This window comes from Equus caballus, chromosome 11, assembly GCF_041296265.1.
Source record: "Equus caballus isolate H_3958 breed thoroughbred chromosome 11, TB-T2T, whole genome shotgun sequence".
Lineage (NCBI taxonomy): Eukaryota > Metazoa > Chordata > Mammalia > Perissodactyla > Equidae > Equus > Equus caballus.
The window spans coordinates 26,543,234-26,569,998 of record NC_091694.1 but is presented as its reverse complement, the minus strand read 5'-3'; the positions used below and the strand labels follow the sequence as shown (position 1 = coordinate 26,569,998).

Below are 26,765 nucleotides of genomic sequence, written 5' to 3'. Positions count from 1 at the left end.
TAGGAGATGTGACTTCTGGAATTGGTTTAACGCTGTGGGCTCTAAATTCAAAAGGCTCCTACAGCAAATACTCAAGCTCACTGGTCCCTAGGTTTCCAACCTTGATTCCTTCCCGACGGTGAAGTGTGAGGATTCTCTGAGACCTCAGCTTTCCATTTGAGCCAGTGAAGCAACAAACCTATTGTGGGAAAATGGGTTCTCCTGGGAGGGGGGGGCGGTGGCCTGGGCTCATCACAGCACAGAAAGCACAGCCGTTGGTCGTCCAAACTCTCTGCTTGGCTTTATTTATAATTCTAATTACACCCTCCAGGAAGAACAATTGCTGATTAACCCAGTTACAAATTAAAGTTAATAAAATGAAGAGACAGCGGGGAATGATCGATGCAAATTCTGCCAAATGCACCATCAACCACACAGGAGCCTGCAGCGACCACGGGGCTCCAGTTGCTGGGTCCGCTCCCCACGCCCCTCCGCCCCACCATGTGGCCTGCCTTCCCTCCGAGGCTCAGTTGACCTGTTGTCATCTCCCATCGGGTGCTGTGGGGCTTCAAGTTCCCCCACTGGGTCCCCCACTCAGCCCTGGCCCCTCCACTGCTGCCTTGTCAAAGGGGCCACATTGTTGGGAATGCGGCTGCGGCAAGCAGAGCTGTAAGAACTGGACAGGAAACCGGGCCTTGACTTCTCCCCTCCTTCCCCAACCTCTTTTGTTCTCCTTCGCAGCTCCCTTTCCTGTTCACGGTGTCTCTCATTTCCCACTATCTTCTCTACCCACCTCCTTCGCCGCCCGGTGGCTGACCCTGTCCACTTGCCCTGCATGTTCTTAGCGGGGCCTGGATTCTGTGGGTGTCTCCCGGAGTCGAGCAGGCGCTGTCCGCTCTGCTCAGCAGCTCAGGCAGCTGAAACAGTCTCCAGCTTTTGCTGACCCTGTTCATTCCTTTTTCTTTGTAAAGACAGGGAAGCGGAGAGGGCAAGTTGGGAACAACCTTCTCCTCACAGGCCCTGTTGGGCTCCTCTCCCTTCCTGCCTTCATCTCCTGCAACTTGCATCCTGCTGGCACAATTAGAGACGGGAAATCTTCGTTCCTTGCAATCCACAGCACACTGGGATGAACTGGCGAGGGTTACCTGAGAGGCCAGGGAGAAACGTGTGGGGACTGGGACATTTCTCTGCGGCAGGCAGGAAAGCCACACTGGTTGGCGTCCTACCTCTGACCCTTTGGCCAGCCCCAGAACCCCTGCGTCGTATGCACACCAGCCCATCAGAGAAAACAGCACATCCCCCCTGGGTTTGTGGCAATCATTGCCTGCTCTGGTTCATTCTGGCCTCATAGCTGCCCAGCTCCATACTCTTGACTATGCCCCCTCAGCCCTGGCCCTTTGGATTTGGGTTTTCTATCCAGTCCCACTGGCATTTGGCTCTTGGATTTCCCAGAGGGACATTGCGTGGCTCACACACTGGGATGCCCAGTTTCTACACTGCCTTCACCAGAGCTGTGTCCTGGCTCCAGCCCTGCCAACCCCAAATATCCACACCAGACTCTTGGCCTCTGCCCTGGGGAAGCCAAGCTGGACAGCCCACGTGAGGGGGAGGTAGAGGGACCAGCAAAGGGGCAGAGGACACTAGCGCTGCCTCCAGAGTAGTTTGTGCCAGTGAGGGCTGACAGCAAGATGTCACCACCAGACTCCAAGGACTCAACTCTGTGGGTGGCCCACCCACTGCTTTGTATGGTAATCAGTCTGTTTACTTGTCTGGCTCGCCCACTAGACTGTAGGCTCTCTGAGGGCAGGCTCATGTCTGATTGGCTGCTGGGTCCCCACTCTCTGGTGCTGGTCCTGGCTCTCTGACCAAGTGTCTGCTGAACAAAGAAACAGATGAATGATGAGCCCTTCCTCCTTTACTCCCTGCCATGGTTAATGTCAGTCTGTTTACACGAGGCCCAAGTGAGAAGCTTTAGGGTCATCGAGTCCTGTTGATGCTACTTCTTAAAACACTTCTCCCATGAATGCCTCCTTTGGGGAACTGTGTGTTTCCTGCCTGGTTAATTCCAACCAGGAATCGGTTGACTGATCCCCTGTCTTCCTTTTTTTTGACTCTCTCCTCTACCTGTCTATCTTCTCCATTGCTCATGCACATAACACAAATCCAATCATGATACTCCATTGTTAATACCGTCAGAAACTCTCCATTTTTCACAAAATCAAGTACAATCCTTTAGCCCCGCCGTGATTTGGCCCGACCTCCTTCTCCAGCGCATTCTCGCTGCGTTCCCCTGTGGGCCGGGAGCCAAGCCCTCGGAGCTTCTCGCTGTTCTTCGAGCGAGTCGTTCTTCCACCTCCACACTCTGCGTCCTCTATCCCCTCTGCAAAGGTGGCTCTCCACGACAAACCCCACCCTCTCCAACCTCCTGAACTCACCCTAGTCCTTCAAGACCCAACTGAAATGTCGCCTCCTCTGTGACTCCCCTGATGTCATCAGCTAGCCTTCAAACATCCCTTTCGGATGCCTCTTTTCATCTTGCACGCGTCTCTAGCACAGTGGACGATCAGAGAGTATTGTAGTTCTTTCCCCCACGTCTCTTTTGCATATGCACATAAGTCCCCTGCGGCCAGGGCCTGTGTCATAGTTACTTCCATATATCCAAAGCTGGCAGAGAGCCTTGTGCATGGTGGGAGAGGCAGTATACCAGAGGCTGTGTGACCTTGGGCAAGTTAATTACCCTCTCTGTCTCAGTTTGCTTGTTTATAAAACTGCCATAATAGTAATTCCTCCCCGAGGGACTCCTCAACAGTGAGGATTAAATGAGTTACTACTTGTGAGGCATGTAGAGCAGTGGCTATCATGTATTAAGCCCTCAGTAAATGTTAGCGACTGCTATTAACTGTGATCACTAGGCCCTCTGTGAATGTATTTTGAATGAAGGCGTGAATGAGAGCCTACAGGGTCCAACAAGGCGCTTTCCTACCCATAAAGAACCTTCAGTGTCAGAGTCCTTCTGGTAAGATCTTAAAGACAGGTCAAGGTACCAACGGGGTGACCTGGATTGGCAGCATCTTGTTTGTGGGTAACGATCCGCTGCTTCTTCAAGTGGAACAGAGGATTTGGGTGAGGAAAGACGACTGGAGAAAGTTTATCATCCCTGTGAGAGGAAGGACAGGAAAGGACAGGGCCTGAGCAACCTGGGGACAGCGGTGGTACCGAAAGTCAGCAGGAAAGCAGTGCCAGAGTCGCCCACCCTCCCATGATCGAATCACAAGGTCCCTAATTACCTTTGAGAAGGATGTGAACCCGTGATTACCCGGCTGCTAAATTACAGGGAACCGGATGGACAAATTTCTGCATCCCGAAAACTGGACAGTGGAATCCCAATCACTTCTTCAGAAAATGATCGTTATGTTGACCCTGGTTCAAATTCTGATCCTATTGTTTAGTATTTGTAAGATGCTGATATATCCTAAATCTTGCTGATTTGTAACGTGGAAGTAATTCCCATCTCACACGGCTGTTGTGAGGTTGAAATGAGATTAAATGGGATAATTTACATAACGGAAAGCATTGCGATCGTAAGTGTGTACCAACTTAGCATCTGAATCTATTTTGCAATGTACACTGTACCAGGATCTAATAAAAATGCTCACCTCCTAAGCAAGAATAACATCGGGCAGCTACAGGTATAGTTCCCATTCTTACCTCTAGGCAGCCAAAAAAAATTTTTTTGAACTACTGTGGGTCAGACATTTTGTTAGTGGTTAAAAAACAGAGTTAAAAAACACAGTCCTGCCCTCATGTAGCTCATAGTCTAGGGAGGGAGATAGACAAGACGTGGGTCACGCAAGTCAGCTTCCATAGGTAACATGGTGTGTCCTCCCAGAGAGGAGGCACTGAACTGAGAGGGGACGAGACTGGAGGTGAGGTGGTTAAAGAAGGCTTCTGCAAGAGGAGATGCTAGAACTAAGTCTTGAAGGAAGAGTCGAAATTAGCCAGACAAAGAAGGGGGAAGGGAAGCTCATTCCAGGCAAAGGCAGCAGCGGAGACAAAGAACTCGGGGTGCAAAGAGCAGTCTCATTCTAGGAAGAGCAAACTGCCTGACAAGGGTTGAGAGTAAACACCCTCAGTGAGGAGGTAAGTGAAGAGGTGGGAAAAGCAAGCCAGTCTCATGTCATGAAGAGCCACCGACACCAGGCTAAGGAGTCCTGATTCTCTCCCAAAGGTGATGGAAAGCCATTGAAGCTTGCAGCAAAAGCATGAGCTGATGGCGTTAGGGTCTTGGTCTGCTCACTCTGGAGGCCACATGGAGGACAGGCCGGGGGACAGGAGACGAGACCAGGAGGGGGCTAGTCCGGTAACTCAGGCAAGACATTCCTGCCTGGAGCTACACAGGGGCCACAAGGAAGATGACTCCAAGATCTGGATCCACATACAAGTTGAAAACATAACCTATCCTGTAGTAGATGCTTATTAAGAAATGGCATCTGCATACATCTGACTCCGCCTGTCAGATGTGCCCCAGCAGGGAAGGGCACAAAGGTAAACTTCGGAACGTGGGGAGGTAGCCCCGAGAGGACATCCCCTCACAATGTTTATGGAGATTATTTCTGGGTGGCAGGATTATGGGTGATTTGTATTTCTTTTATACAATAAATTTATTTATGTATTTTTTAAAAGAATTAATGTAAAAACAATCAGCCATGGAACTTTGGATCAAAAGGGAATTGGAAGATCCAGGACATTCATTAGGCACCAGAAGAGGGAGAATTCAGAGGTCTAGAGCCAGTTTGGAGCTGGGGAGGGTGAGAAGATTTAGGAGGGGGAGAGAACAAAATCTGCCTGCGTGAGGGCTCAGGAGGGAGAACGAGTGCCTCCATTTTAGGGGGATCCTGGTGAGCAGAGTCGAGCTTGTCAAGAAGATGGTGAGCATCCCCATCAAAGACAGGGGATGACGTGCTGGGTGGGCATTTGGTAGAGGGATGCGGAGCGCATGCTCAGTGCACAGACAGATTTTCAGTAGGTGGCTGAAAGACACGAGGGGAAAGATTGTGCAACCGAGTTGTGGGGAAGAATAGTGGCCTATTGTTGGGGACCCGATAAACAAATTGAGAACATTCATCTTGGGGGCGTGGGCCTGAAATCAGTTCCAAGACAGCTTAATGATCCATCACAGGTCCTCTCCCAGGATGAGTCACTGGAGGATTATATTAACCCAGTTCAGTCTTCATCGCCCCAGCGCCTGCAACAAAGCAACCGAGATACCGTGGCTCAGCTGCTCTCATGATAAAGCCTCCGGCCTATACCTCAGCGGAGATAAAACCAGCCAGCTCATCAGTCACCCCTGGGCAGGCCACACTCTCCCCTTCATTTCTTATGTTCAGGATTTGCATAATTAGGCACCTGATGGAGGTAGCTGCACACCCCCCCCCCCCCAACCCCACAGTCGTATTCTGCACCATTCTAGCGATGGGAGACAGGCGGACAGCTGCTGCCTGGGCTCAGGTCTGCTCTGCACAGCAGCAATGCCCGTCGGGGGGAGCCTGACTTTCGCAGGAGTGGATTAGAGAGGTTGGAAACCGGTGGCCTGGGAATCAGAGCAACCGCCATCTCGTGAGCAATGGAAATAAGAAACCACTGGAAGAAATGGAGGAGCTGGCGTGTTTTCCACCAGAGGCTGTGGATTTCAATGCTGGGTCCCCTCCGTGAAAGCTGTGTGATATTGAGCAAATCATTCAACCTCTTGGAGTCTCAGTTTCCTTGACTGCGAAACGGGGGTGACATACCAGTTCTCCTACCCAGAGACTAATAACAGCGTGCACTGATGACGAGCTCCCTGTGTGTGGCCGGCACTGTTCCGAGGGCTTTACGTACATATATTAACTCTATAGTTAGAACAACCCTACACAAGGTAGCTATTATTACTATTATTATCATGAGATAACTAAGGCAGGGGGCAGTTAAGAAACTTGCCCCCAGTCACACACTATTGCGGAGTCCGGACTTAAACCTGGGCACCAGGCTCCAGACTCAGGGCGTTAGACCCCTGCATTCGCCTCCTCCATCGGCTGCAGAATGCTTTACCAGTAGAAGCGGGTTCATTCCTCCAGGTTGTGACGGATGTTTCCAGAGCGCCCAATTGAACACCTTACACCCCACTCAAGACATGCCTGTGGTTGCCGGGGTTTTAACACAGGAAAGGGCGGGGGTGATGATGGTGTCCACCGTGTGCTGAGAGCCTCGGTTGATTCTCACAAAACCGTGCAAGATGTGGGAGCAGAGACTTGGAGAGCAAGTGACTTTCCACAGTCGTGGAGAGCTCCATAACCATGAACCGTGGAACCGTTGTCTGATTCCAAACTTTCCAGTGCAGGATTTCTTAGACTTCAAGGCAAAGCCAGGCAAGGTGGTAGTTAAGGGTTGGGTTTCTAGAACCTGGGTTCAAAGCCCTTTTCTGCCACCTCCTAGCTGTGTGACCTTGGGCAAATGACTTTACCTCTCTGGGCTTTGGTTTGCTCATCTGTAAAATGGAGATGACAATAGTATCTACCTCCTATGGTCATGGTGAGGTGCACACGAGTTAATACACTTAGAGCATAGAAGAGTGGCATGTGGGACGCTCTCAGTGGTTCTTAAAAGTAAGAGCTCCAGGCCTGGGACAAGCGTATGTATTTGCCTCAAGGTTTGCTTTGCTTAGAGGAGGTCTGATAAGGGCTGTTCCCAGAAACCAGAAGACCACGCAGTCCTGGGGGGTTGTTCAGGGAAGATTCTCACAGGAAGCAAGCAGTAAAATCAGGCTGCTGGGAGGGCGTACTGGAGGCCCGGGAGAGTCAGATGGAGGAATATGAGGAAGGGTCCAATTGGACGGGGGGGTCCTTCTGGGGCCCCGGTGCTCAGAATTTGGAGAGTCTGGCAGAACGCCCAGCCAGGCAGTCAGTGTAATTGTCTGGTGAGGACCTGGCAGCAGGGAGTGAAGACACAGCTACTGGCCTGGAATTTGGAGGCAGAATTCTACTTTCTGAGTGGCCGGACGTCAGGGAAGAGATTACGAAACCTATGGAGAGGAGCCATCAGAACTGGGGTTCAGTTGACAGTGGGCTAGGTCAGAGTAGGAGGGCCAGACCCAGATATTAGCGAGATGGAGGTGGCAAGTGGTCAAAACAAGGAGAGGAGTTCATGAGCATACGCAAGGATTTAGGATAGCGCTTGGCTCAGAGTGCAGGCTATGCAGTGTTGATGGTGATGGTGATTGTGATGGTGATGATGATGATGATGATGTTATTTTGGTAGCCAGGATCTGGGGTTCAAGGGAAAGATTTCAGATCCTTAGAGCAGAAGTAACCAGAGTGGGATTTGATGCTTTATAATTTTCCCCCATAAGTCTGGGGACCAATATTGTCAACTTTCTTATTTAGCCAAGGGAGGCCATTCAAACAACAAAAACCTTACCACCTACCATTACCATGACTTCACAAAAGCCGTCTTATCACCAAAAGTAAGACAGACATAATCTCAGAACAGACAGACATTAAATTGGAAAATTAACTTTACAAAATGCTCACTGACAATGTCTTTTGCTCAGCGTGCAGCTGATGGAGGGGACCCCTGTTGTGGAGCAGGGCTGGCTGGCAGGGCAGAGCTTAGCATGCGGTAGCGCACAGGACTCCCCTTCCCGGGGCCCGGGCTACTGGGGGGTGAGGGGACTTGGTTGTGAGGAACATGACGAAGCCTCTGTGGTCACGTCCAAGGTGTCTGTCCTGGCCTGAGCCTGCATGCGGACAATCCAGGCCACTCCCTTCCAGCCCAGCCAGCCCCCACTCCATTCCAGGGCCACCCAGGTCCTCCCCCACTCACAGCCCTCCTCTTGCCCTTTGAACTTGACACCTGAACTTGCTTTCTCCCGTTTGACCTTTGGCACTCTTTAAGGGCCCTGGCTGGAACTGGCCTTCTGGCTCTTCTTGCTCCTGCCCGTTTTCGAGTGGACAGCCTGCCCTTTCCCCACCCCTGGACCTCCGCCTTGGCCCTTGTCCTCGATTGCTGGGGACCCGCATGGGACGTTAGAGCTCAGATCAGCCCTCGAAGCCACGGCAGGAGGGACCCAGCACTTCTTCCACCCACGTTCTCCTGCTCTCCTGTGTTTGGGCTGGAGTGGCCCCGTGGGGGTGGGGGGCAGAGGGAGAAGACTGAGTCTCAAGTTTGTTCACAACCTGTAGAAATTAACAGACCCCAGCAAGAAGCTCTACGGGTAATTAACCCGTATCTGTGTCACAGTCCGTCTCTTAGACGTATCTGTAAGCCCTTTGAGGCAGGGATGTATCTTGACCATCTTTTGCTTCCTCCTTCATTTCCTACCCACTCCCAATTCCCATGCCCGTCCCTCCCCCAAAAACCAACCAGCAAAGTCCATCTGCAGGGTAAGTTTCCTTGAATCTGATTCCCTCGGTTGATACACATTTACTGATCACTTGCCAAGAAGGAGCTACTGTGATGGGCACCAGGAGGGATACCAAGACAAAGGAGATGCGGATGCCGCCCTCAAGGAGCCTTCAGCCTAAGGAGGAGCATGCACGCCACGAATTAGAAATGAGCTAGAAAGCACAAAACGTTTCCACAAGAGCCTGAAGGCTAGGCTGCACTGGTTTCACCTCCAAGTGCCCCGGTGGTTTGGCCCCTGTGGGTCAGCGCAGCCTGGAAGAGTCCTCTCCCCACCAGGGCTCCGACCAAGTCCTGTTCAGCCTTGAACCAGCTCGGAGCCAAGAGTCTGAATCGCAACCACTTTGTGCGTTTTCAGAGAGTTTTTTTCTTCATTCCCCACTTGTCTTGTCTGCTGGTGCTCCTTCTCCCTGAGCCTCCTCCCACACTCATCCCAAACAAGACGAGACCTTTCCTTAAAAAACAACCGTCTCCTCCTCCCGTGGCGAGATAAGCGTGCCCTTTGTGTGTCGTTTTCATTAATTTATTGACGCTTGTTTTCATGCTGTGTTTGATTGGCCTTGTACTTACTTTGTTGAAGCCCGAAGGTTGTTTAAGCAAAAGGGCACAAGAAAGGGAAAAACAAATCAAAGAAACACTAAACTCGCCAAAAAAAAAAAAAGAATTTTCTACCGACCAATTTAGGACCAGTGGTGAAGTTTCCCGAGAAGAGAGCGCAGAGGTCGGGTGGGAGCAGCGTTCAGGCCAACAGCGCAGATCAGGGATTGCCACAGCCTGCTTCACTTCACCGCCGAGTGACGCTCGCAATGGTTCAGACTTCCTATGGGCCCGCGGGCTCTGTCCCCAAAGCGTTCTGTGCCGTTGCCCTTTGGTGGCCTATCAAGCCTGGGAGCTACTCCCGGTGGCTGTCTTCCCTTCTGTGCCCCGTATCCCAGGGTAAGGAGTTCTCCGAACTGCCATAAGCTGTTGGTGGTAGAATTATCACTCTCTTCCCACTTTGTCACCGAATTCTGAGAGAATTCTGGGTCAGAAGTTGGGTGACCTGGGTCCTAGTCTTGGCTGTAGTCCCGACCAGGGCAAATTCCCTAACTTCTCTGAGATGATGTTCGCCTGAATCAAATAGTTTGTGAAGTTCAATGAGTCTATGCACACTTTTGTCGTTGTTAGTGCCATCAAGCCGATTCTGACTCCTAGTGACCCTGTGGGCAGCAGAGCGGAGCCCTGCCCGGTCTTTTTGCTCCATCCTCTCGCCTTCCAGAGCTGTATCAGACAGTGCTCTGCTGCTCTTCATAGGGCTCTCATGGCCAGTTTTCCTGGAAGTGGGTGGCCAGGTCCTTCTATACGCCTGTCTAGTTTTAATTATTTAGTTATAAATCAAATGCATGTTCGCTGTGAAAAAGTGAAGATGGTACAGAAACATATCAGACACGTCCCGCACCTCCACCCACCATCGCCTCCAAAAATAACCACTGTTAATGAGGTGAGTACCCTTCCAGAAATTGTCTGTGCCCACACAAAGATACCACAGGTGTGTTTAGATCTCACCTGGTTTCCACGGATGCCACAGCCTACCTAATAGCTGTGGAATTCCCTGCCTTCCAAGACAAGACTCTGTCTTCTTAACACATTTTATTAGCTTGGCACCAAGAAAGGCTTATTTTTTTTTTATTAATGTATTCACTTTTTCTAGAAAATTCAAGAGATAAGGAAAACGTGTAGAGCTGGCTTGTGTAGGACCAAGAATCAATTATGCATATCTATTCCAAACTCGTCGTTAAGTGATGTCACATTGGTAGCTTGAAATTGGCCATGGTAGGAGTATTTACACCATAGAAACTGGCAAATGCTGCAAATCTCGGCTCCCCACATCCAGTTTTCCAGCACATCACTGGGTCTGGTGAAGAACATGCTTGAACAACTCAAGAGGATCAGCCAAATATCTCTACATAGTTTGATGAGCTCTATAGAGTCAGGTGAACTGGATTTGTAGGCTGTGTCCTTGTTGGTGAAAAATAACGGAACCCCCAGGCAGGGTCATGGAAACAGATGCTGTCAGAGAAGAGGGGACTCGCGACTCCTCTACTCCTCCAGCCTGCTGTCCTGAAGCGGACACTTCTCATCTTTTAGATCTTGGTGGAAGATTGGTATAATCACGGCCCCAGTGAACCCCATCTTCTTGCGTCGATGTTCCTTTGCAATGTGATGTGGCCGCTCCCCCATCAAGAGGTCAAGTCTGTTTTTCCACCTCCTTGCATCTGGACTGGCCTCAGGCCTTTTTTTGACCAAGAGAATGTGGCAGAAATTGTGCAAATTCTAGAGCTTAGACCTAAAGGGTCCTCCGGTTCCTACTCACTCTCTCATCGCCTTGAGACCACCATACCTTGATGAAGTTTACAGAGTCTACTGGAGGATGAGAGGCCACTCGGAGGGTTGACAGCCAGCACCAACTGCCAGACATGCGAATGGGGCTGTGTTGGACCCTCTAGCCCGTCAGATCACGTGAGTGATCGCAAGTGAGACTGTCAGAATGGCCCAAGTAGCCAACCTACAGCATTGTGGGACATAATAAATCACTGTGGTAAGCCACTAGGTTTTGCTGTGGTTTGTTACACAGCAATAGCTGACTGAAACAACCTCAAGATCTAGAGAATACAGCAGGGCCTGGAAAGCTGGCCACCCCTCCCTGCTGTAAAGAAATCCCCACTGGAGTTGGCAGGTGGGCAGGATTTACTTAAGGTGTCATTCCTCCCGGGGGCGCATGCACCTTCAGAGGAATAAAGTTCTCACAGAGGGATTGCAGGCCCTTATCAAGGGCATATCTATGGCCAGGGACCCTCCTGTCTGCTCTTCAGAGGCCTCATCTTGGTTGCTTCCTTCAGTGGCTCCCAGCCCACCTGTTATAGGTCTACCTTTCCCAGGTGAGGAGGGTATAGGCAGATCTAATTCAGAGGAGACTGAGCTGGTTGATAATGCAGAGGAAATTTTGAGACTCTTAGCCACATCTAACCTTCTTGATAGCCAAACAAAACAAAACAATCCCAAACCCCAAAAGAGTACAGGAGGAAAAAAATAAAATAAGTATTCTAAAGACGATAAAATGTTGGGTCACCCATCTAGGTCATGCATTATATATGGCGGTTACATAAAGACAGTAAAAAGTTGTGTGGACTCCAGAGAGTTTGACCTCTTCTGAGGTCTTTACATTGTTCTGAAAGTTTTTGTTTGTATCCATTTCCCTGACTAGACTGTAAGCCTCTTGAGAGCAGGAATCGTGAATCACTCATCTTTATGACTGAGAGCCTAGCACGGGGCTTTGCACAGAGCAATGCATGCTGTTGAATTGAAGTACAAATTCAAGCCCCAAGAGCAGGGTGGGGAACACTGAAGCCAACAGGTCCCACGGTGTTGAAATGTTGAAGGGCTTGACACGTCTGCAGAGGAGCCGAGAGAGCAGGAGTCTGAGCCCATGGAAGCAGCTGCAGGCCTGGTCACGCAGGCACTTGCCTTCCCAACTCACCTTGGGCAAAAGGTCTCGCCCTCACCTGGGACACTGGTAACTTCAAGGTGAGGCTGCAAATCCTCGGACCACGGTGGCACCTTGAGCTCCCTTACTCCCTGACCTCGACCTCGTTCAGAGAAAGGCGACTTTGCCTGGCTTTGGGCAAGGTGGAACCTGTTTGTGCCCCAGAGCAGGCGCCCTGGAGTTGTGGCTTTCAACCTCTCATTTGTCCTGAGGCAAAGCCGATAGTGCCAAAGAAACAATGGAAAGAGGTACATCCCAGGGACCCTCCCCAAGACACTTGTCAACAGCTCCGGTCAACTTGTGATTCTCACTGATGGGCACCTGCCCTCTCAACTCCTCCTTCTGGCCTCCACCCCTCGGGCTTGAGTGCTTCAGGGGCTCCCAGGCACCTCTCTGGGTGAATGTGGCAGCCCCGAGTGCCTCTCCCCCTTTCAACTACTCTATCTGTGCTATGTCTGGGGACAGAGCCAGGAAAAGGGATCCATTGAGCCCAATTGACCTGACAGCCCCTTGTCACTTCATTACCATCCCAAAGCTTACTGTCCAGCACTTGGGGACATTGTTCCCTGCCTCCAGAAGGAAGGAGAGCAGGGAAGGAGGGACAGAAACAGAAGGGAGTTGGGGAAAGATTGCCTAACAACCTGCCCAGGTTCCGCCATCACCTACAGAATAAAGTTCAAATTCTTTTTTGGTATGCAGAGCTCTTCCCAGGCTGGGCTCGCCCACAATTGCAGCCTTATCTCTGCCTCTCCCGACTCTGACCTGACAACCACAGGAGTTACGTCAGGCGTCTGCAGCTTCTGAGTCTGGAATGGCCTTTCTCCTCCCTGCCCATGAAGCCATACCCACTCTTCAAGGCCTCCTTCTGCTCGAGATGCCTCCTCCACCACCCGGGGAAAGACAGTCCCACCATGCCCCAGTGGCAGCTGCTGCCTTATCACCGTCTGTCTGGTAACACAGCAGGATCACTCACTCACTCACTCACTCATTACTCCATTCATTCATTCACTCAACAAGCATTCATTGAGTACGTGTATGAATCAAGCTCTGTGCTTGTTTCCAAGTGTACCACAGGGAACAAAATAGAGTTCCTACCCTTATGGATCTTACAGCTGTTGAGGATATAACTGCCTAGGAGTTATGGGAGTAAAGAGCAAGAGTTTGTTCCCCCAGGGTTGGGACAGCTTCTCCTGAAGAAGTGAAGTAACAGCTGAAAGCTAAGCAGAGGTTCATGAGGTCAAGGAGGCAGGTGAGAGGCCCCAAGCAGAAGGACTAGCAGGGAGCAAAACCTTCAAGTAGGAGGGGACCTGGCATATTTGAGGAAGTAAAAGACAGAGGATGAAGTTGTGCAAGCTCCGGGCTGTGGCTACATGGGCCTTGTAGACCACAACGAGGGTTTTGATCCTCCTGCTGAGAGAAATGGGAGGCGCTGATGGGTTTGCCCTGGTTGGGGTGGGGGGATGGGAACATGACTGATTTGCATTTTATAAAGATCCATCCCTCAGCTGTGGGGTGGAGAACGGGTTAGCAAGCGGGGCAGCAGTGAAGGCAGGAGAGCCAGCGGGGGGCTGGTGCAGTGGCCCAGGGAAGAGGTGTTTGTGGCCTGGATAGTGGTGGATGGACCAGATCAACAGGTACGAGGTCAGACTGATGTGCTCAGTAGCAAGTTGGAAATAGGGAGGAGGTGAGAAAAGGGGGTGTCCAAGATGGCTCCTCAGTTTCTGGTTTGGGAAGTGTCTGTTGCTTCCACTAGCCTGGGGCGCATTCAGTCTTACAAGCCCTTGCACCCAGCACAGCATCTTACAAAGAGCTGTGGAAGGGAAATCCAGATGCCGGGGACAAACAGGCAAACTCTCTCTCTTAGGGAATATGTGAGGTGTTAAATTAAAGCCATTTTAGCCAGACCATTTACAGAATTCTTGTTACAAAAAGGTATTTGCATTTTAAGGCACCAAAATCAGATCTCTTCCAAAGTGATAAATTAATGCTTTTGGAATGTAGGCAGATAAGTGGGGTGTGAGCATTCTGTTCTCATTTTTACAAGATAAGTTTGAACGAAAGGAAGTTTCTGGAAGCAAACACTATGTAACCCCTTTTTCCTATGCACCAAATTTTCTACTTTTAATAAAGATGAGATGATTCAATATTTTTGTGTGGTTTGCTTATCTTCTCAGTATGTCATAGTCAAATGGAAGCATGATTTAGGGTCTTGGTGAAGCCACAGTCTGCGGAGCCAGATCATCGGGGTTCCACTGCCAGCTCTGCCACTTACCAGCTGTGTGATCTTAGATGAATGACTTACCCCATTGGGCCTCAGTTCCCTCATCTGTGAAAGAGCACAAATTATGGTATCTTCCTCATGGGGTCTCTGTGAGGATTAAATAGATGTAAAGCTCGGAGAACAATGTCTGATACATATTCTGCTCATCAGTATGGACCCATCTCATCAACAGCTGAAAAGTACAAGATGTATCAAAATTACTCAACTATCCGTTATTGCTGGAAGTTGCTTCCATTTCTGTTGCAATTCTAAGCTCTAAGTATCTTTAAAGTATCTTTAAAGATATATCTTTCTGCACACATGTGGCCATTTTTGTCCTCACTACAAAATTGCATCAATGTTCACTCCCACCCTCATACTTAACCAATTTGAATCCCTATTAGAGGGCCTTTCCCCCACTCTTTTATCAACGCTAACAATTAGCAATTTTTAGCAAGTTTTATCAAGCCAGCAGACAAAATAAAATATCTCATCACTTTCATTTTGTTTCTCATGTTATTAGTGAGATAGAGGGTCATTTTATGTGTTTATTAATAAATTGGTTTTTTTTTCTTCAGTGAATTGATTCCATTTTACTGTTGGTCAGTTTCCATTGGGTTTACAGATCTTTCAGTTGTTGATTTGTAGAAATTCTTTACATATTATAGACATTAATCTTTTGTTCTTTGCTTAAGTTGTAAATAATTTCTCTTAGCTGGCCGCTTGTCTTTTAATGTTTATGATTTCTTTACTTATACCAAAGATTTAAATGTTTGTCTGTTAAACTGTTTATAAACAGATAAAACTTTATCTATAGTCTGTTAATCTTTTTTTTTTTTTTTTTTTTTATAGCTTTTAGGATTAGGGCCTTCCTTAAAAAGGCCTACCCCAACTCAAGATTTAAAAAATATGTTTTTATATTTATCTCTTGTTGTAGGCCTTAAAATGCTTTGATCTTTAAGCCACTTGGAATTTTTGCGTATGTTGTGAGATAACTTCTTCCCCCTAAAATTGATAACCAGTTGTCCCGATGCCGTTATCCCCCATAAATTGTAATTGCCATGATTATTATAAACTAAATTCCTGTTTATATGGGATGTACTTCAGGATCCTTTTCTGTTTCCTCACCCATTTGCTTATTCCTACATCAATTCCATGTTTTTTATTATTCTGTCTTTGATATCTTTGTTGTATGTCTTGACATATAGTAGGAGGTGTTTGTCTCAGTATTATTCTATTTCAAAATGTTCTTGGTTATTCTTGTATATTTGCTCTTCCAGATGAATTTTAGAATCAGCATATCCATAAAAAGTCCTGCTGGAATGTTGATAGAGATTAATTTGGAGGAGAATTAATATCTTTTTAATACTGAGTCTTTTCATCCAGGGATAAGCTGTTTCTCTGCATATTCAATATTTGGATGTCCTTCAATAAAGTTTCATAGTTTTCTTCATAATAAATCCTCTATATTTTTTAATAATTTGCTCCTAAGTGCCTTATGGTTTTTATTATTAATGTAAATTATATTCTTGTTTCCATTATATTTCCTAATTGATTATCAATCACTGTTGTATAGAAAAGCTATTGATTTTCTTTGTATGTTTATTTTCTAATTTATCACCTTGTTAAACTATTTCATAAGCCACAATCATTTTTTAAGGCGTTGGTTTTGGACGTTCTGTATGAATAGTCATATCATCTGTAAATAATGCCATTTGTCCCTTCTCTGTCGATGTATGCCTCTTACTTGCTTTTCACACTTTATTACAATGACTAGGTACTCCAGGCTTGTTGAATAATAACAATGGTATCAACTCTCTTTGTCTCAATCCTGCCATTAAAGAAAATGCTTCCAATACTTCACTATTAAGTATAACATTTGCTATAGGTTTCTGATGGAGATTTAATCAAGCTAAGGATGTTTCCTTCTCTACTTCACTTAAAAGATTTTGCAGGTTTTTCCAAATCTTAAAAGGGTATTGGATTTTATCAAATGCTTTTTTTTGTATCAATTGAAATGATCATTTTTCATACATCTTGGGTGTGTTAATGTAGCAAATTGTATTAACAAGTATCCTGATGTTGAACCATCCTTGCCCTACTTTTAATACGCTGATTCAGTTTGCTAAAATTTCATTTAGGATTTTTAAAATCTGTGTTTATAAGCAACTTTAGCCTTTGGGTTCCTTTTGTTGTTGTTGTTCTATGCTTGTCCACTTTGGCATCAGCATTATGCCAGCTTCACGGAACAAGTTTGTAAGGTCTTATCATAAAACCACTCTAGCCTCATTTCTTTTCTGCGGGTAGATCTTAAACTAATTTTTTTCCATTGTAGGAGATCTATTTAGGTTTAATACTATTTCTTAACTCAATTGAGATAATTTATACTTTCCCTGAGAGAAAATCGTAAATTTAATCCAGATCTAATCCACTTGTGCATAGTATTCTCTTAATTCTTAAATAACTTCTGTTTCTATAATCATGTTCTCTACTTCTTTCTGAAATTGTCAGTTTGAGTCCTTTTCCCTTAATCTGACTTGTAAAAATGTTACCTGTTTTATTGGTCAATCATCAGCTTTTGCTTTTAGATATCTGATGTTATTCCAACAATTTCAGTTTTATTAGTTCCTTTTATATATATATATATATATTTGTGTGTGTGTGTGTGTGTGTGTGCAAGGAAGATTGGCCCTGAGCTAACATCTGTTGCCAATCTTCCTCTTTTTGCTTAAGGAAGATTGTCACTGAGCTAACATCTATGTTAATCTTCCTCTATTTTATGTGGGATGCAGCCAGAGTCTGGCTTGATGAGTGGTACTAGGTCTGTGCCTGGGATGGGAGCCTGCAGACCCTGGGCCACTGAAACGGAGTGTGCGAACTTAACCACTATGCCACCGGGCTGGACCGCATATCTTTATTAATTCTTATGTTCTACTTCATTTAGGTCTACTCGGCTTCTCTTTTTCTAGCATCCTGAGTTGACTGCTTACATAACTTAGCTTCAGTTTTTCTTATTTTCTAATAAATGTGTTTAAGGTAATAAATTTTCCTCCAATGATCCTTTTATCTGTCTTCTATAGAATTTGGAATATAGTGTCCACATTGTCATTATTCTAAAGTAATCTGGTGTTTCCGTTTTGATTTCCTATTTAACTACAAATTACGTGAAATTTCAGTTTGATTTCCTCTTTAACGCAAGAACTATTTCAAAAAGTGCTTTAAAATTGCAAGTAAGTAGATTTTTTGTTATGTTTGTTGTTAATTTTTGGTGTTGAGGTTCTGTGGACAGTTTGGGTCATAAGGTTTCCGCTTTGGGGAATTTACGGAAATTTTCATTGTGATATATGACACAGGCAATTTTAAACTATTCCATGGACGTTTAAAAAAAATGTCTATCTTTGGAAAGTCCTACAAGAACACAGATATCTATTCAAGCAAGCTTATTATCCAAATGTTTACTTTTCATCTAATTAATATATCAATTTTTTCCTGTGATTTAATTATTTCCTTCTGGTTGTTCTCTCCATTCTTAACTTCTGGCATTCCTGTTTTGCTCAATATCAAATCGCCTGGAGCTATTCTACATGTCATTTAACATTTTTTCCTATTAACCATATTGAGGAAAGAAGGACAATGATTTAACTCTAGAATTCAAATGCCACCGAGCATGTGAAATCATCTGGTGATTCATTGTTTAAGTACTGCCTAAACGATAAAGTTCGACAGGTTAAAAAAACAGTACATATTGGGAAAAGCACATTAGGATGCAAATTGTCAAGTCACAGAATGCTGAATTTTATAAAACTTGAACAGTCAATTCAGCCAAATATTTACTAAGCATTCTGTGAGTGGCACAGGCACAAGACGGCAGAAGCCTCTCATGGCACCACAGATCTCCTGGAGAGACGGGACGGACACCCATGTGATATAGTTAAGTAACAAAATAGGCAGCACAGCTTTCATGCCAAATGAATGGCCCAGGCAGTGAGTGCTACAGCGGTCCAGGGAGTGGGGAGATGAGGGGTGTGGACACAGGATCCTCTGTGTAGAAACCTAACCCCAACTGGCTTTAGCCAAAAAGGAACTTATTATTAGCTCATGAGTATTGATACCTCTCAGGCATCACTTCAGCTTCTCCTGGCCTCGCCTCACCTTCCATCTGCTGCTGCTGTGACCGGATCTGCACAGGCCCCTACTAGCTTCACATGGGCATCATTTGACAGCTCTTCACCTCACACTGTCACTTGCCTCCTGCCTCAGGACTTCCCAGTTGACACTGAGGTGCAAGACCCCATTTGGCTTCCAACATCCAATACCCAGAAACTGGGAGAGTTAACATCCCATGATGTGAATCTTTTAATCAGTGGGAGACAAGAACCAGTCAATAAACTCTTCACCCTGCCTTTCCTCAGATGGACTGTCCTGTGGTTTCTTGGAGGACTAGCCCATGGGGTCAAACAACTGTACTTCGAGTAGCCAGCTCAGTAATGCAAAATTGGATTGGTTCTCCCTCCTTCTCTCTTTTATTCCCTTCATCCCTCACTCCTGCTGTGGGGCTTTTACTCCTTATTAAAGTGGGAGCGCAGAGCCCTTGGCTCAGGTTCTGCTCTTTTGGGGACCCATGCTTGGACATCCTATAGCTGAAAGCCCGGTAGAGGTGATGCAGGGGCTCAAAGGATGTTTCTAGGACTTGTGTTTTCCCCATGTTTTGCCTGGGTTAGCTGCATTCTCCCACAGGCTCTCTCCCTGCGGTACTAAGATGGCCCTAGGAGCCTCAAAAATGGATGCTTCCAGGTTCATATGTCACAGGAAAGAGTCCTTACCCTCAAGGCCTCAAACAGAAGGAAGTCCCAGAATTGAAAGTTATTGGCTCTGATTGGCCTGCTTAGGTCCGTGGCCATCCCTGAGCCCATCAGAGTTGCCAGGAGAATGCCATGTTCTAGTTGTCCTCAGCCTGGACGTCGGGTCCCAAAGGAAGCACATGGATGGAGAGTGGGAGAGAGATGGATGCACAAACAAAAGTCAGGACTGTCGCTGGAGGAAAGGGGAATGGATATTGTCTAAAGTGACGACAAATACCCAGCACAGACAGAAAAGGTAGCGGTAGGAGAAAGTAACCTTCCTGGAGCCCCAGGAGAATTTCCCACAGAAAGTTTTTAGCTTTTCCAGAAATCAAAAGCTTTGGGTTTACGCCTTCCCATGGAATTGTTTCCTTTTCTTTTGTTCCAAGGTGAGTAGAAATATTGGTCTACAGGCAAGGTCTATTTCCTCCCTAAAAGACAGAGGATTTCATCTCCAAAATGACTGAACAATTGCAGAATGCTCTGCTGAGTGATAAAGGCAATTGAACACATTGACAGGGCAATTCCTGTGTGCCAAGCGCTGTACCAGGCTCTGGGGTTCAGAGCTAAAGAAACTATGTTCCAATCAGAGCTCCAACAATGTCATTTCCCTACTGAAAAATCACTCAACATCTTCCCATCTATTGAAAGCAAAATTCCCAGTTTCCTAACCTAAGGCCCTCAGCAATCTGGCTTCTGCCCACCCAGCCCACTCTCTAGAGTCTCACCTTAACCCCTAAACCAGCCACTCTGAACCACTTACCCTTTCTCGAATATTCTATGTTCTTTCATTGGATTAGGCAACTGCAGGGCAAAGCCATCAGTCCGTCAATGTTGACTGACTGCAAGACACTAGTGCAAAGATATAAAAAAGCATGAGACATAGTTCCTGCCCTAAATAGGCTTGGAATCAACCCAGTATAGGAAACAGGACATGAACACCTGGAAAGCCAGATAACCTAAGAATTAAATAACAATCTAAAACACCAAGGCATGAGATTCTGAGAAACATTTTGAAGGTGAGAATGACAGAGATGGGAACACTATATATGAGAGAAGAGAGTGTGTTAATAATACTTGTTTATAGTTTAAAAGCAATTTCACATATTTTCTTACTTGAGCTGAATCAAATTTGCGTTGGATATAGACAGCAAAGGAGGAGGAGGGGAAAGCAGAGCTTGGGAGAGGAGAGGGAAGGAGAGAAGGAGGGAGAAAGGAAGGAAGGAAGAAAATGTTAACATCTATGTAGGGTTTTACAGTTCGCAAAGCATTTTCACGGGCATTGTCTCATTTGATTCTCTACACAGCTGGGAGAGTAATTATTGCTTCTATTTGTTACATGAGGCCTGAGACCCAGCACAGCCATACCCAGCTAATATCTGGCAGAGCAGGACTCAAACACAAACCCTCTAATTTCCAGTCCATGATTTTTCTACTACGCTCAACTCCAGATGAGAAAGTTAGGAAATGGGAGCCACATTGGGTACATCTTAACATCAATGCAAGAATGTGCAAAGTCAAAAAGGAATGTTTCAAGTAGTTACCAGCAAAGAGTGCAAAATGGAGCAGAAAGACCAAGGAGAAAGATAACTGAGTAAAGATCATCAGAACTGTTTTGTTTTTGCCCCCCTCCCCTTTCTTTTTTAAGCATTCATTGATCACCTCTGAGTCATGCTGAATGTTAAAAAGTTAAACAATAGATCGGAAATCAAGGTTCTAGGCAGGGAAATCACATGTTTAAAAGTTCGGGAAAGTTCTAGAGTGAAACTTCAGATCGCACCAGTGTTCAGCCACCGATTTGGCAATCAATATGCAAGATGCTTACACAAATTGAAGACAAAAACGCAAAGACCTCTCATAGAAATGTGGAGAAAAGGCATTGATAGAAAATTCATTGAAAGGGTAATTCAAGGAGCTGATAAACACGTGAAAACATGTTCATCCTACATATAATCAAAGAAATGCAAGCTAAAACAACAGAGGCCATTTTACGTCACAAATTAGGCAAAGAATAAAAAAGCAGAAAAAGAGCAGAAAAAAAAAATCTTAGTGGGCAATGCTGGCTGGGATGTAGTCAGGCAGACATGATTATACCCTAGGAGTGTAAAATAGTATGATCTTTCTGGAAAGTGGATTGTCATTATACATTAAGGATCTTAATAAACATCCTTTCTGTTTGATCTGGTAAATTGACTTATGGAACTATCCCGAGGAAAAATCAGAGATGTAATTAAAGATACATGTAAAAATCTTTGTTAAACATGCTTGTGTTTAATACAGAAAAATTCTCAACAACCTACATGCCAAGCGATGATGAAGTAAATTATTCTAAATCACAGAATACAGTCATTAAAAATGATGATGATGACAATGCTTAGTGCCAGAGGAGAGTAGGAACAATGTAATGCTAAGTGACCTGCAGGATACAGAAGTGCACATGCAGTAGAAGGGCATTCAGAAAGAAACGGGCAGCACGCTGACAACGGTTATCACTACGTGGAGAGATTAAAGATGATGGCTATTTTCTTCTTTATTTCTGTTTTCCAAATTTTCTACGATGAGCATTTCCAGGTTTTACAATGAGAAAGAAGCCCTGATATTTTAGACTAGAAAAATTTAATTTTGTTTTGTTAAGAATCAAGTTCAGATTTCCTTAAAAGATGTTAAATTGATGTTTTTGTTGAGAATACGTTCAGCTGTAAGTCTTGGAGCACTTACCATGGTTTAAAAAGTAGACTAGCCCTAGACAGTTATTAACTTTGACAGAACCCTTATCTCTGTGATTGTCTTGCGCTCTCTTCATGATTATAAGAAGGCTGCTGCAGCTCCTGCCATCAGATCCATGTTAAAGCAGGAAAAATGTGGAAGTGTCCCAGTGGTGACCTTAAAAAACGATCCCAAAATCTTTGACATTCCTCCCTTGAGAGCTGGGAGTCTATGTGCTTTCCTCTTGAATCTAGGCAGGATTATGATTACTTTGACCCATAGAGTATGGCAGAAGTGGTGTTTTGTGACTTCTGAGGCTGGGTCATAAAAGGTCACGCAGCTTACAGGTGGCTCCCTTAGAGTGTTCATTCTCCAGAAACTCCTTCTTGGGTTGCTTCTCCTCAGAACCAGGTGCCATGCTATGGCTTGATGCTCAAGCCATAGGGAGAGTTCAGAGGCCATGTGTAGATGCTCCAGTCAACAGTGCCGACTGAGCCCAGCTTTTGGGTCATCCCAGCCCGGGTGCTAGACATGTAAGTGAAGAAGCCTCCAGATCAATCCATGCTGTCCAATTCAGGAGCCACTGGCCACGTGTGGTTACCTAAATTTACATTTAATTAAAACTAAATTAAATAAAAACTTCAGTTCCTCTGTCACACTTGGCACCTTTCAAGTGCTCAATAGCCACATGTGGCTAGTGGCCATCATATTGGATAATACAGATACAGCCTGTTTCCATCATTGGAGAAAGTTCTATTAGACAAATCTGCTCCAGATGATTCGTGAGCCTTCCAGCTGAAGATCCAGACATTGTGGAGCAGAGACAAGCGAGCCATCCCCCCACCCCGTGCCCCGCTGAATTCCTGACCTACGGGATCCAAGAGCTTAAGAACAAGGGTGTTTTATGCCACTAAGTTTCAGACAGTTGTTATGCAGCAACCGGAACCAGAACAAGCTCCTTTGATAAGGCAAGCAAAGCTTTCTCAGAAACCATCCCAGCTGACTTCTGTTTATGTCTCATTGGCAGAACGGTGTCACAATGCCACCCCTACTGCAATGAAGGCAGGGAAAGTACATATTTAGCTCTTATAGCCTCTTTAGTCAGGAAGACGAGGGGAAGGGGATGGGGCATGGGAAATGGGTGAGCTAGCAACAGTGTCTGCTACAATTGGCAACACACGTATTCTCTCTCTCCCTCTCTCTCTCTTTATATATAAATTCAGAACTGCTGGACCGTGTATCTCTGTTATAAAATAGAATTTTATATATATAATTCTATTTTAGTAAGCAGAGCTGCATAATAACAGATGCAATCTATGCTTTAAATTTATGTGTCATTACAATAGAGCGGTTCCAATTTTCCTTAACATCGTGTGCAACGGATGAAACCTAGAATTCGTATATTTAAAGTACTCCAATAACACAGAGTACTTTAAATAAATGTTCTTTGCACTTAGAATGTGGTGAATACCGTATCACTCCTAGAATCTGCAACTGTAGTCTCTGGCCGAGATTGGAATCGCCATCCTTGGCTAATGGAAAGAAATTTCAAGATTTGGTTTGGATTTTTGTTCATCAAGATCGTAGGGAGTGAGCAAGTTATAAGGAGACATTGTCATCAGACCAAGTTGCTTCACTGGAATTTCCTGTTTCAAAGATAAAGGGGTTTGTTCAATGTTATCTAGCTATCTTTTCATTACAAATGTCTATGTTCCCATCTCTTTGGGAGAATGTATGGCCTTCCTCTACTAACCCATAAGAAGCCACAGGAAGCCGCACTGAGGTTTCCTCGGTCATAGGAGTGTGCCTTCCTTTGAGAAATGTTTAGGAAAGAATTGGTTTACTTGGTTTTTACTAACTCAATGATTTGTTTATAACTACTCCTTCTTAACAATTTTTAAGATGTGCATGCTATGGTTTACGCTGCACAACTGTCTAAAAGAAAGGAACAACAATAACGATAAGAACAACACTACATTTGCATGTTGCCTAATTTTCAAATAAAGGTAAAAGGCTGATCCCCTAGAAGTGAAATGAGCCCTAGTAAATACACATCCTGTGATGGTGTCTCTGCCATAATCCTCTCTCAGTTTGCAAGGAGACAGAATGAGAATTAGAAAGTTTAGGACATTTCTCTCAGAAATCAAAGCAGGTTGTGTGCGTGTGTTTATATGTGTGAATGGCATAATAATTCAGGGCACTTTCAAGAACTGAATTTTACAATGATATGGGAACTTATTCGTTTACCAAGCAATCATTCCCTTTATTGTAAGGCCCCTCTCTAGGAACTGTGTGGAATGCAAGGACGTGAAGGCAAGCGCCGGGAGCTCCGGTGGCTATGGGTTAGCAGAGAGAGGAACACCTGTTGATTGGGATACCACCTGGAGTGTAATCTCAAGTTCTTCTCTTTTCCCCTCCCTAAATCGAAATAATCATTTAGCAGTCCACTCCCCTGAGCAATTACAAAATCAGTGTTAAATAGTTAAATAAGCCACATGAGGGGGTCCTTTAAAGTTTAAAACTCAGATGAAGGGAATTTTATACCTTGTGACTGGCAATGTTGGAAGGCTATGAATCTGGTTTCCCTTTTATTTGCAATCTATATTTGAAAAAGAACTACATTATTTACTTTAGAGACATTGAATGTTCAATGTGGAATTTTTTTAATTGAAAGAGATGTTAGAGATTATTTAATCCAACACTTTTTTACAGATGAGAGAACTAAAAGTTGATAGAAATGGGTAAAATTCAGATCTCCCAACACCTTCTTTTCAGTGCTTTTTCCAGCGTGCATGGGGCCTCAGTGTGTGTGTGTTTATATTTACATTTGGTCTGAAACCCTCTCCTACCCTTGGGCTGAGCGGCAACAAATCATAAATTTTTGATATCTAAGTTTCTCATTTAAAAATTCTACTTACTGCTATTGATATTTAATCAGTACCTATCAGATGATTGCTCTCGAATTTTAAACCTGGGATTATAGATTGGGGATATTCAGTAAAGAGAATTTGTGCCTTCCCTTTAGAGAATTTTTGAAAAGTATAGATCAACTTGATAAAATTATAATTCATCTATCTTTAGTTAGACATCTTAATCTCAGCCAAGCCTAATACGCTTCTCTAATTATAGTGATATATTTTCCAAATTACAAGTCAAGACTCATGGCCCGACACACACTCCTAGGATTCTGGATGTTTGGTACAGCAATATTATTTGCCTAATGGTAAGAGAAATTCTGCTCTGGAGCACATGAAAAATCAAGTGTTTCTCTCATAAGCCATTCCCAAAATATTCTACCCAGTTTCTTGCAATTTCTGTGCTCAAGTGATTATAAAATTAAAAATAACTCATTTTTTATGACAAATGGAATTAATGTTCATTACATAAAAAATACAAATGAGCAAGAAGAAAATACCGAACGAATAATATAAATTTTTTTGATGCAGAGGAAGGGGCGTTTCAATTTAAAATGCTTCCATACTTAGACAATCAAATCCCATTCTTCCTTGTTTATAACTAGAAAACCCAAACACTAGAAAATCAGCATTTTAAGAGTCATTGAATAAAACTTCCGTGTTCTTAAAAAAACGCGGCCCGAGTTTTAGGAATCTGTACAATAAACATGAAATCAGTCCCCTGCTCACTCCCACCCTCAGCCCATTCCACAAACCCATCTTCCCTCCCTCTCTCACACACATTGGGACTTTACAAATACCCTTTTTCAATTCCGTTCCTTCTAAAAGGGGAGTGGGGGAGAGGGCACGAGAGTCAACTTGGAGGAAAAAGGCTACAACCAGATTTTGCGTCTATTAAGCTCAAAGCCTCTAGGCCTAACACGTAAAGCGGGTTTGTGCCGGAGGAGCACAGCTGGTGTACACAGCCGGCTCCGCAGATACCCCACTCCTCAGTGAGTTGCGGCTTAACTTCCTTCTAGCAGGTGCAGAGTGCAGACCCCTCAGTTTGGAGGGGAAGGCGGAGCCCCAACTGGTGTTTTTCCAGGAAGCGCCCTGGAGTGCAGAGGAAAGGGGAGAGGGGAAGGCCGGCAATGGGCGTTTCATTCATTGCTCCTCTTTCCCCTCCTCCCCGCTTCCCTCAGCCTAGACTTTCTCTCCCCTTTTCCCAGCGCGAGTTTGACGTCGGTCTCCTGGATACCAGACAGCCAATCGCCTGATTGCTAAGGGAGAAGCGTAGCCAATCAGGCGTCGTTGCTACCTGTCAGTAATATTTTTAGCCGAGAGGGACGCTTGGTTCCACTCCCAGGGTAACTTCGTGTATTTCTCTGCTGCAGGTTGTGAAAAGGGGCGCTCACCCACACCCTTGAGTCCCTCTCTTTCCCGGGCTCCCTGCTTACCCACCCATATTTCAACCATCAATTATCTTAAATGCACATTACAGGAAGGCACCGTGTTTATTATGTGTATTTATGTTAAAGTAGGCACTTGAAATACACGCATGCATAGGTATACTTAGATACGTACGCAATTTGGCACGGAGATCTTGGTGGGACATTTGGAATAAAATGTGATTCTCCTTACGGTCTCAAGCCACCCCCACGTCCGAGTTGCTGCTAGGTCGCACGGGGAGGTCTGATGTGCGATACAGAGGCAGTTAAACTGTCACCTGGGCGGGAGGTGTGGCCAGGTGATCTCTCTCTTCCCCACCCCCAGCCTGGCGCCGAAGCTTTGGGTTCTGCAGTTGCCACTCTCTGGGTGGCAGTTGGCCTAGGCCCCTGAGGTGATTAATATTCAATTAATCGGGTGCACGAGTGCCTGTCACAGCTTGCCCTTTCTCTAGGCTCTCCCGGGTGCACTGGAGGCCGACTTGGTAGCTCGTCCACGAGTGGGATTCACCTCGGCCACAGTCCCACTCGGGTGGGGCATTTTTCGTAAACTCTCTCCTCCCTCTCGAGGCCTTGGGCTCTCCTCCCCTGCCGCTTTGCCACCTGCTTCGCTCCCCTCCCCCCTTCTCTCCAGCTCTCTCCGCCTGGACAGAGCGTCAGCCACCCCACCCCATCTCTGTC

The 26,765-nt window shown here is 45.6% G+C and overlaps 1 long non-coding RNA gene across 2 annotated transcripts; it reads right to left on the bottom strand.

Annotated features, from left to right (window-relative positions):
* Positions 1-258: 258 nt before the first annotated feature.
* Positions 259-26,765, bottom strand: LOC138916153 (uncharacterized). Of its 2 annotated transcripts, none has more exons than XR_011422984.1 (3): positions 26,224-26,739; positions 14,241-14,391; positions 259-1,124 (listed from the first exon to the last, which is right to left on the bottom strand). It is a non-coding gene; the product is annotated as an uncharacterized lncRNA (long non-coding RNA). The 2 variants fall into 2 exon arrangements; XR_011422985.1 differs by lacking the exon at positions 259-1,124 and adding an exon at positions 2,142-3,136 and having other exon boundaries at positions 26,224-26,765.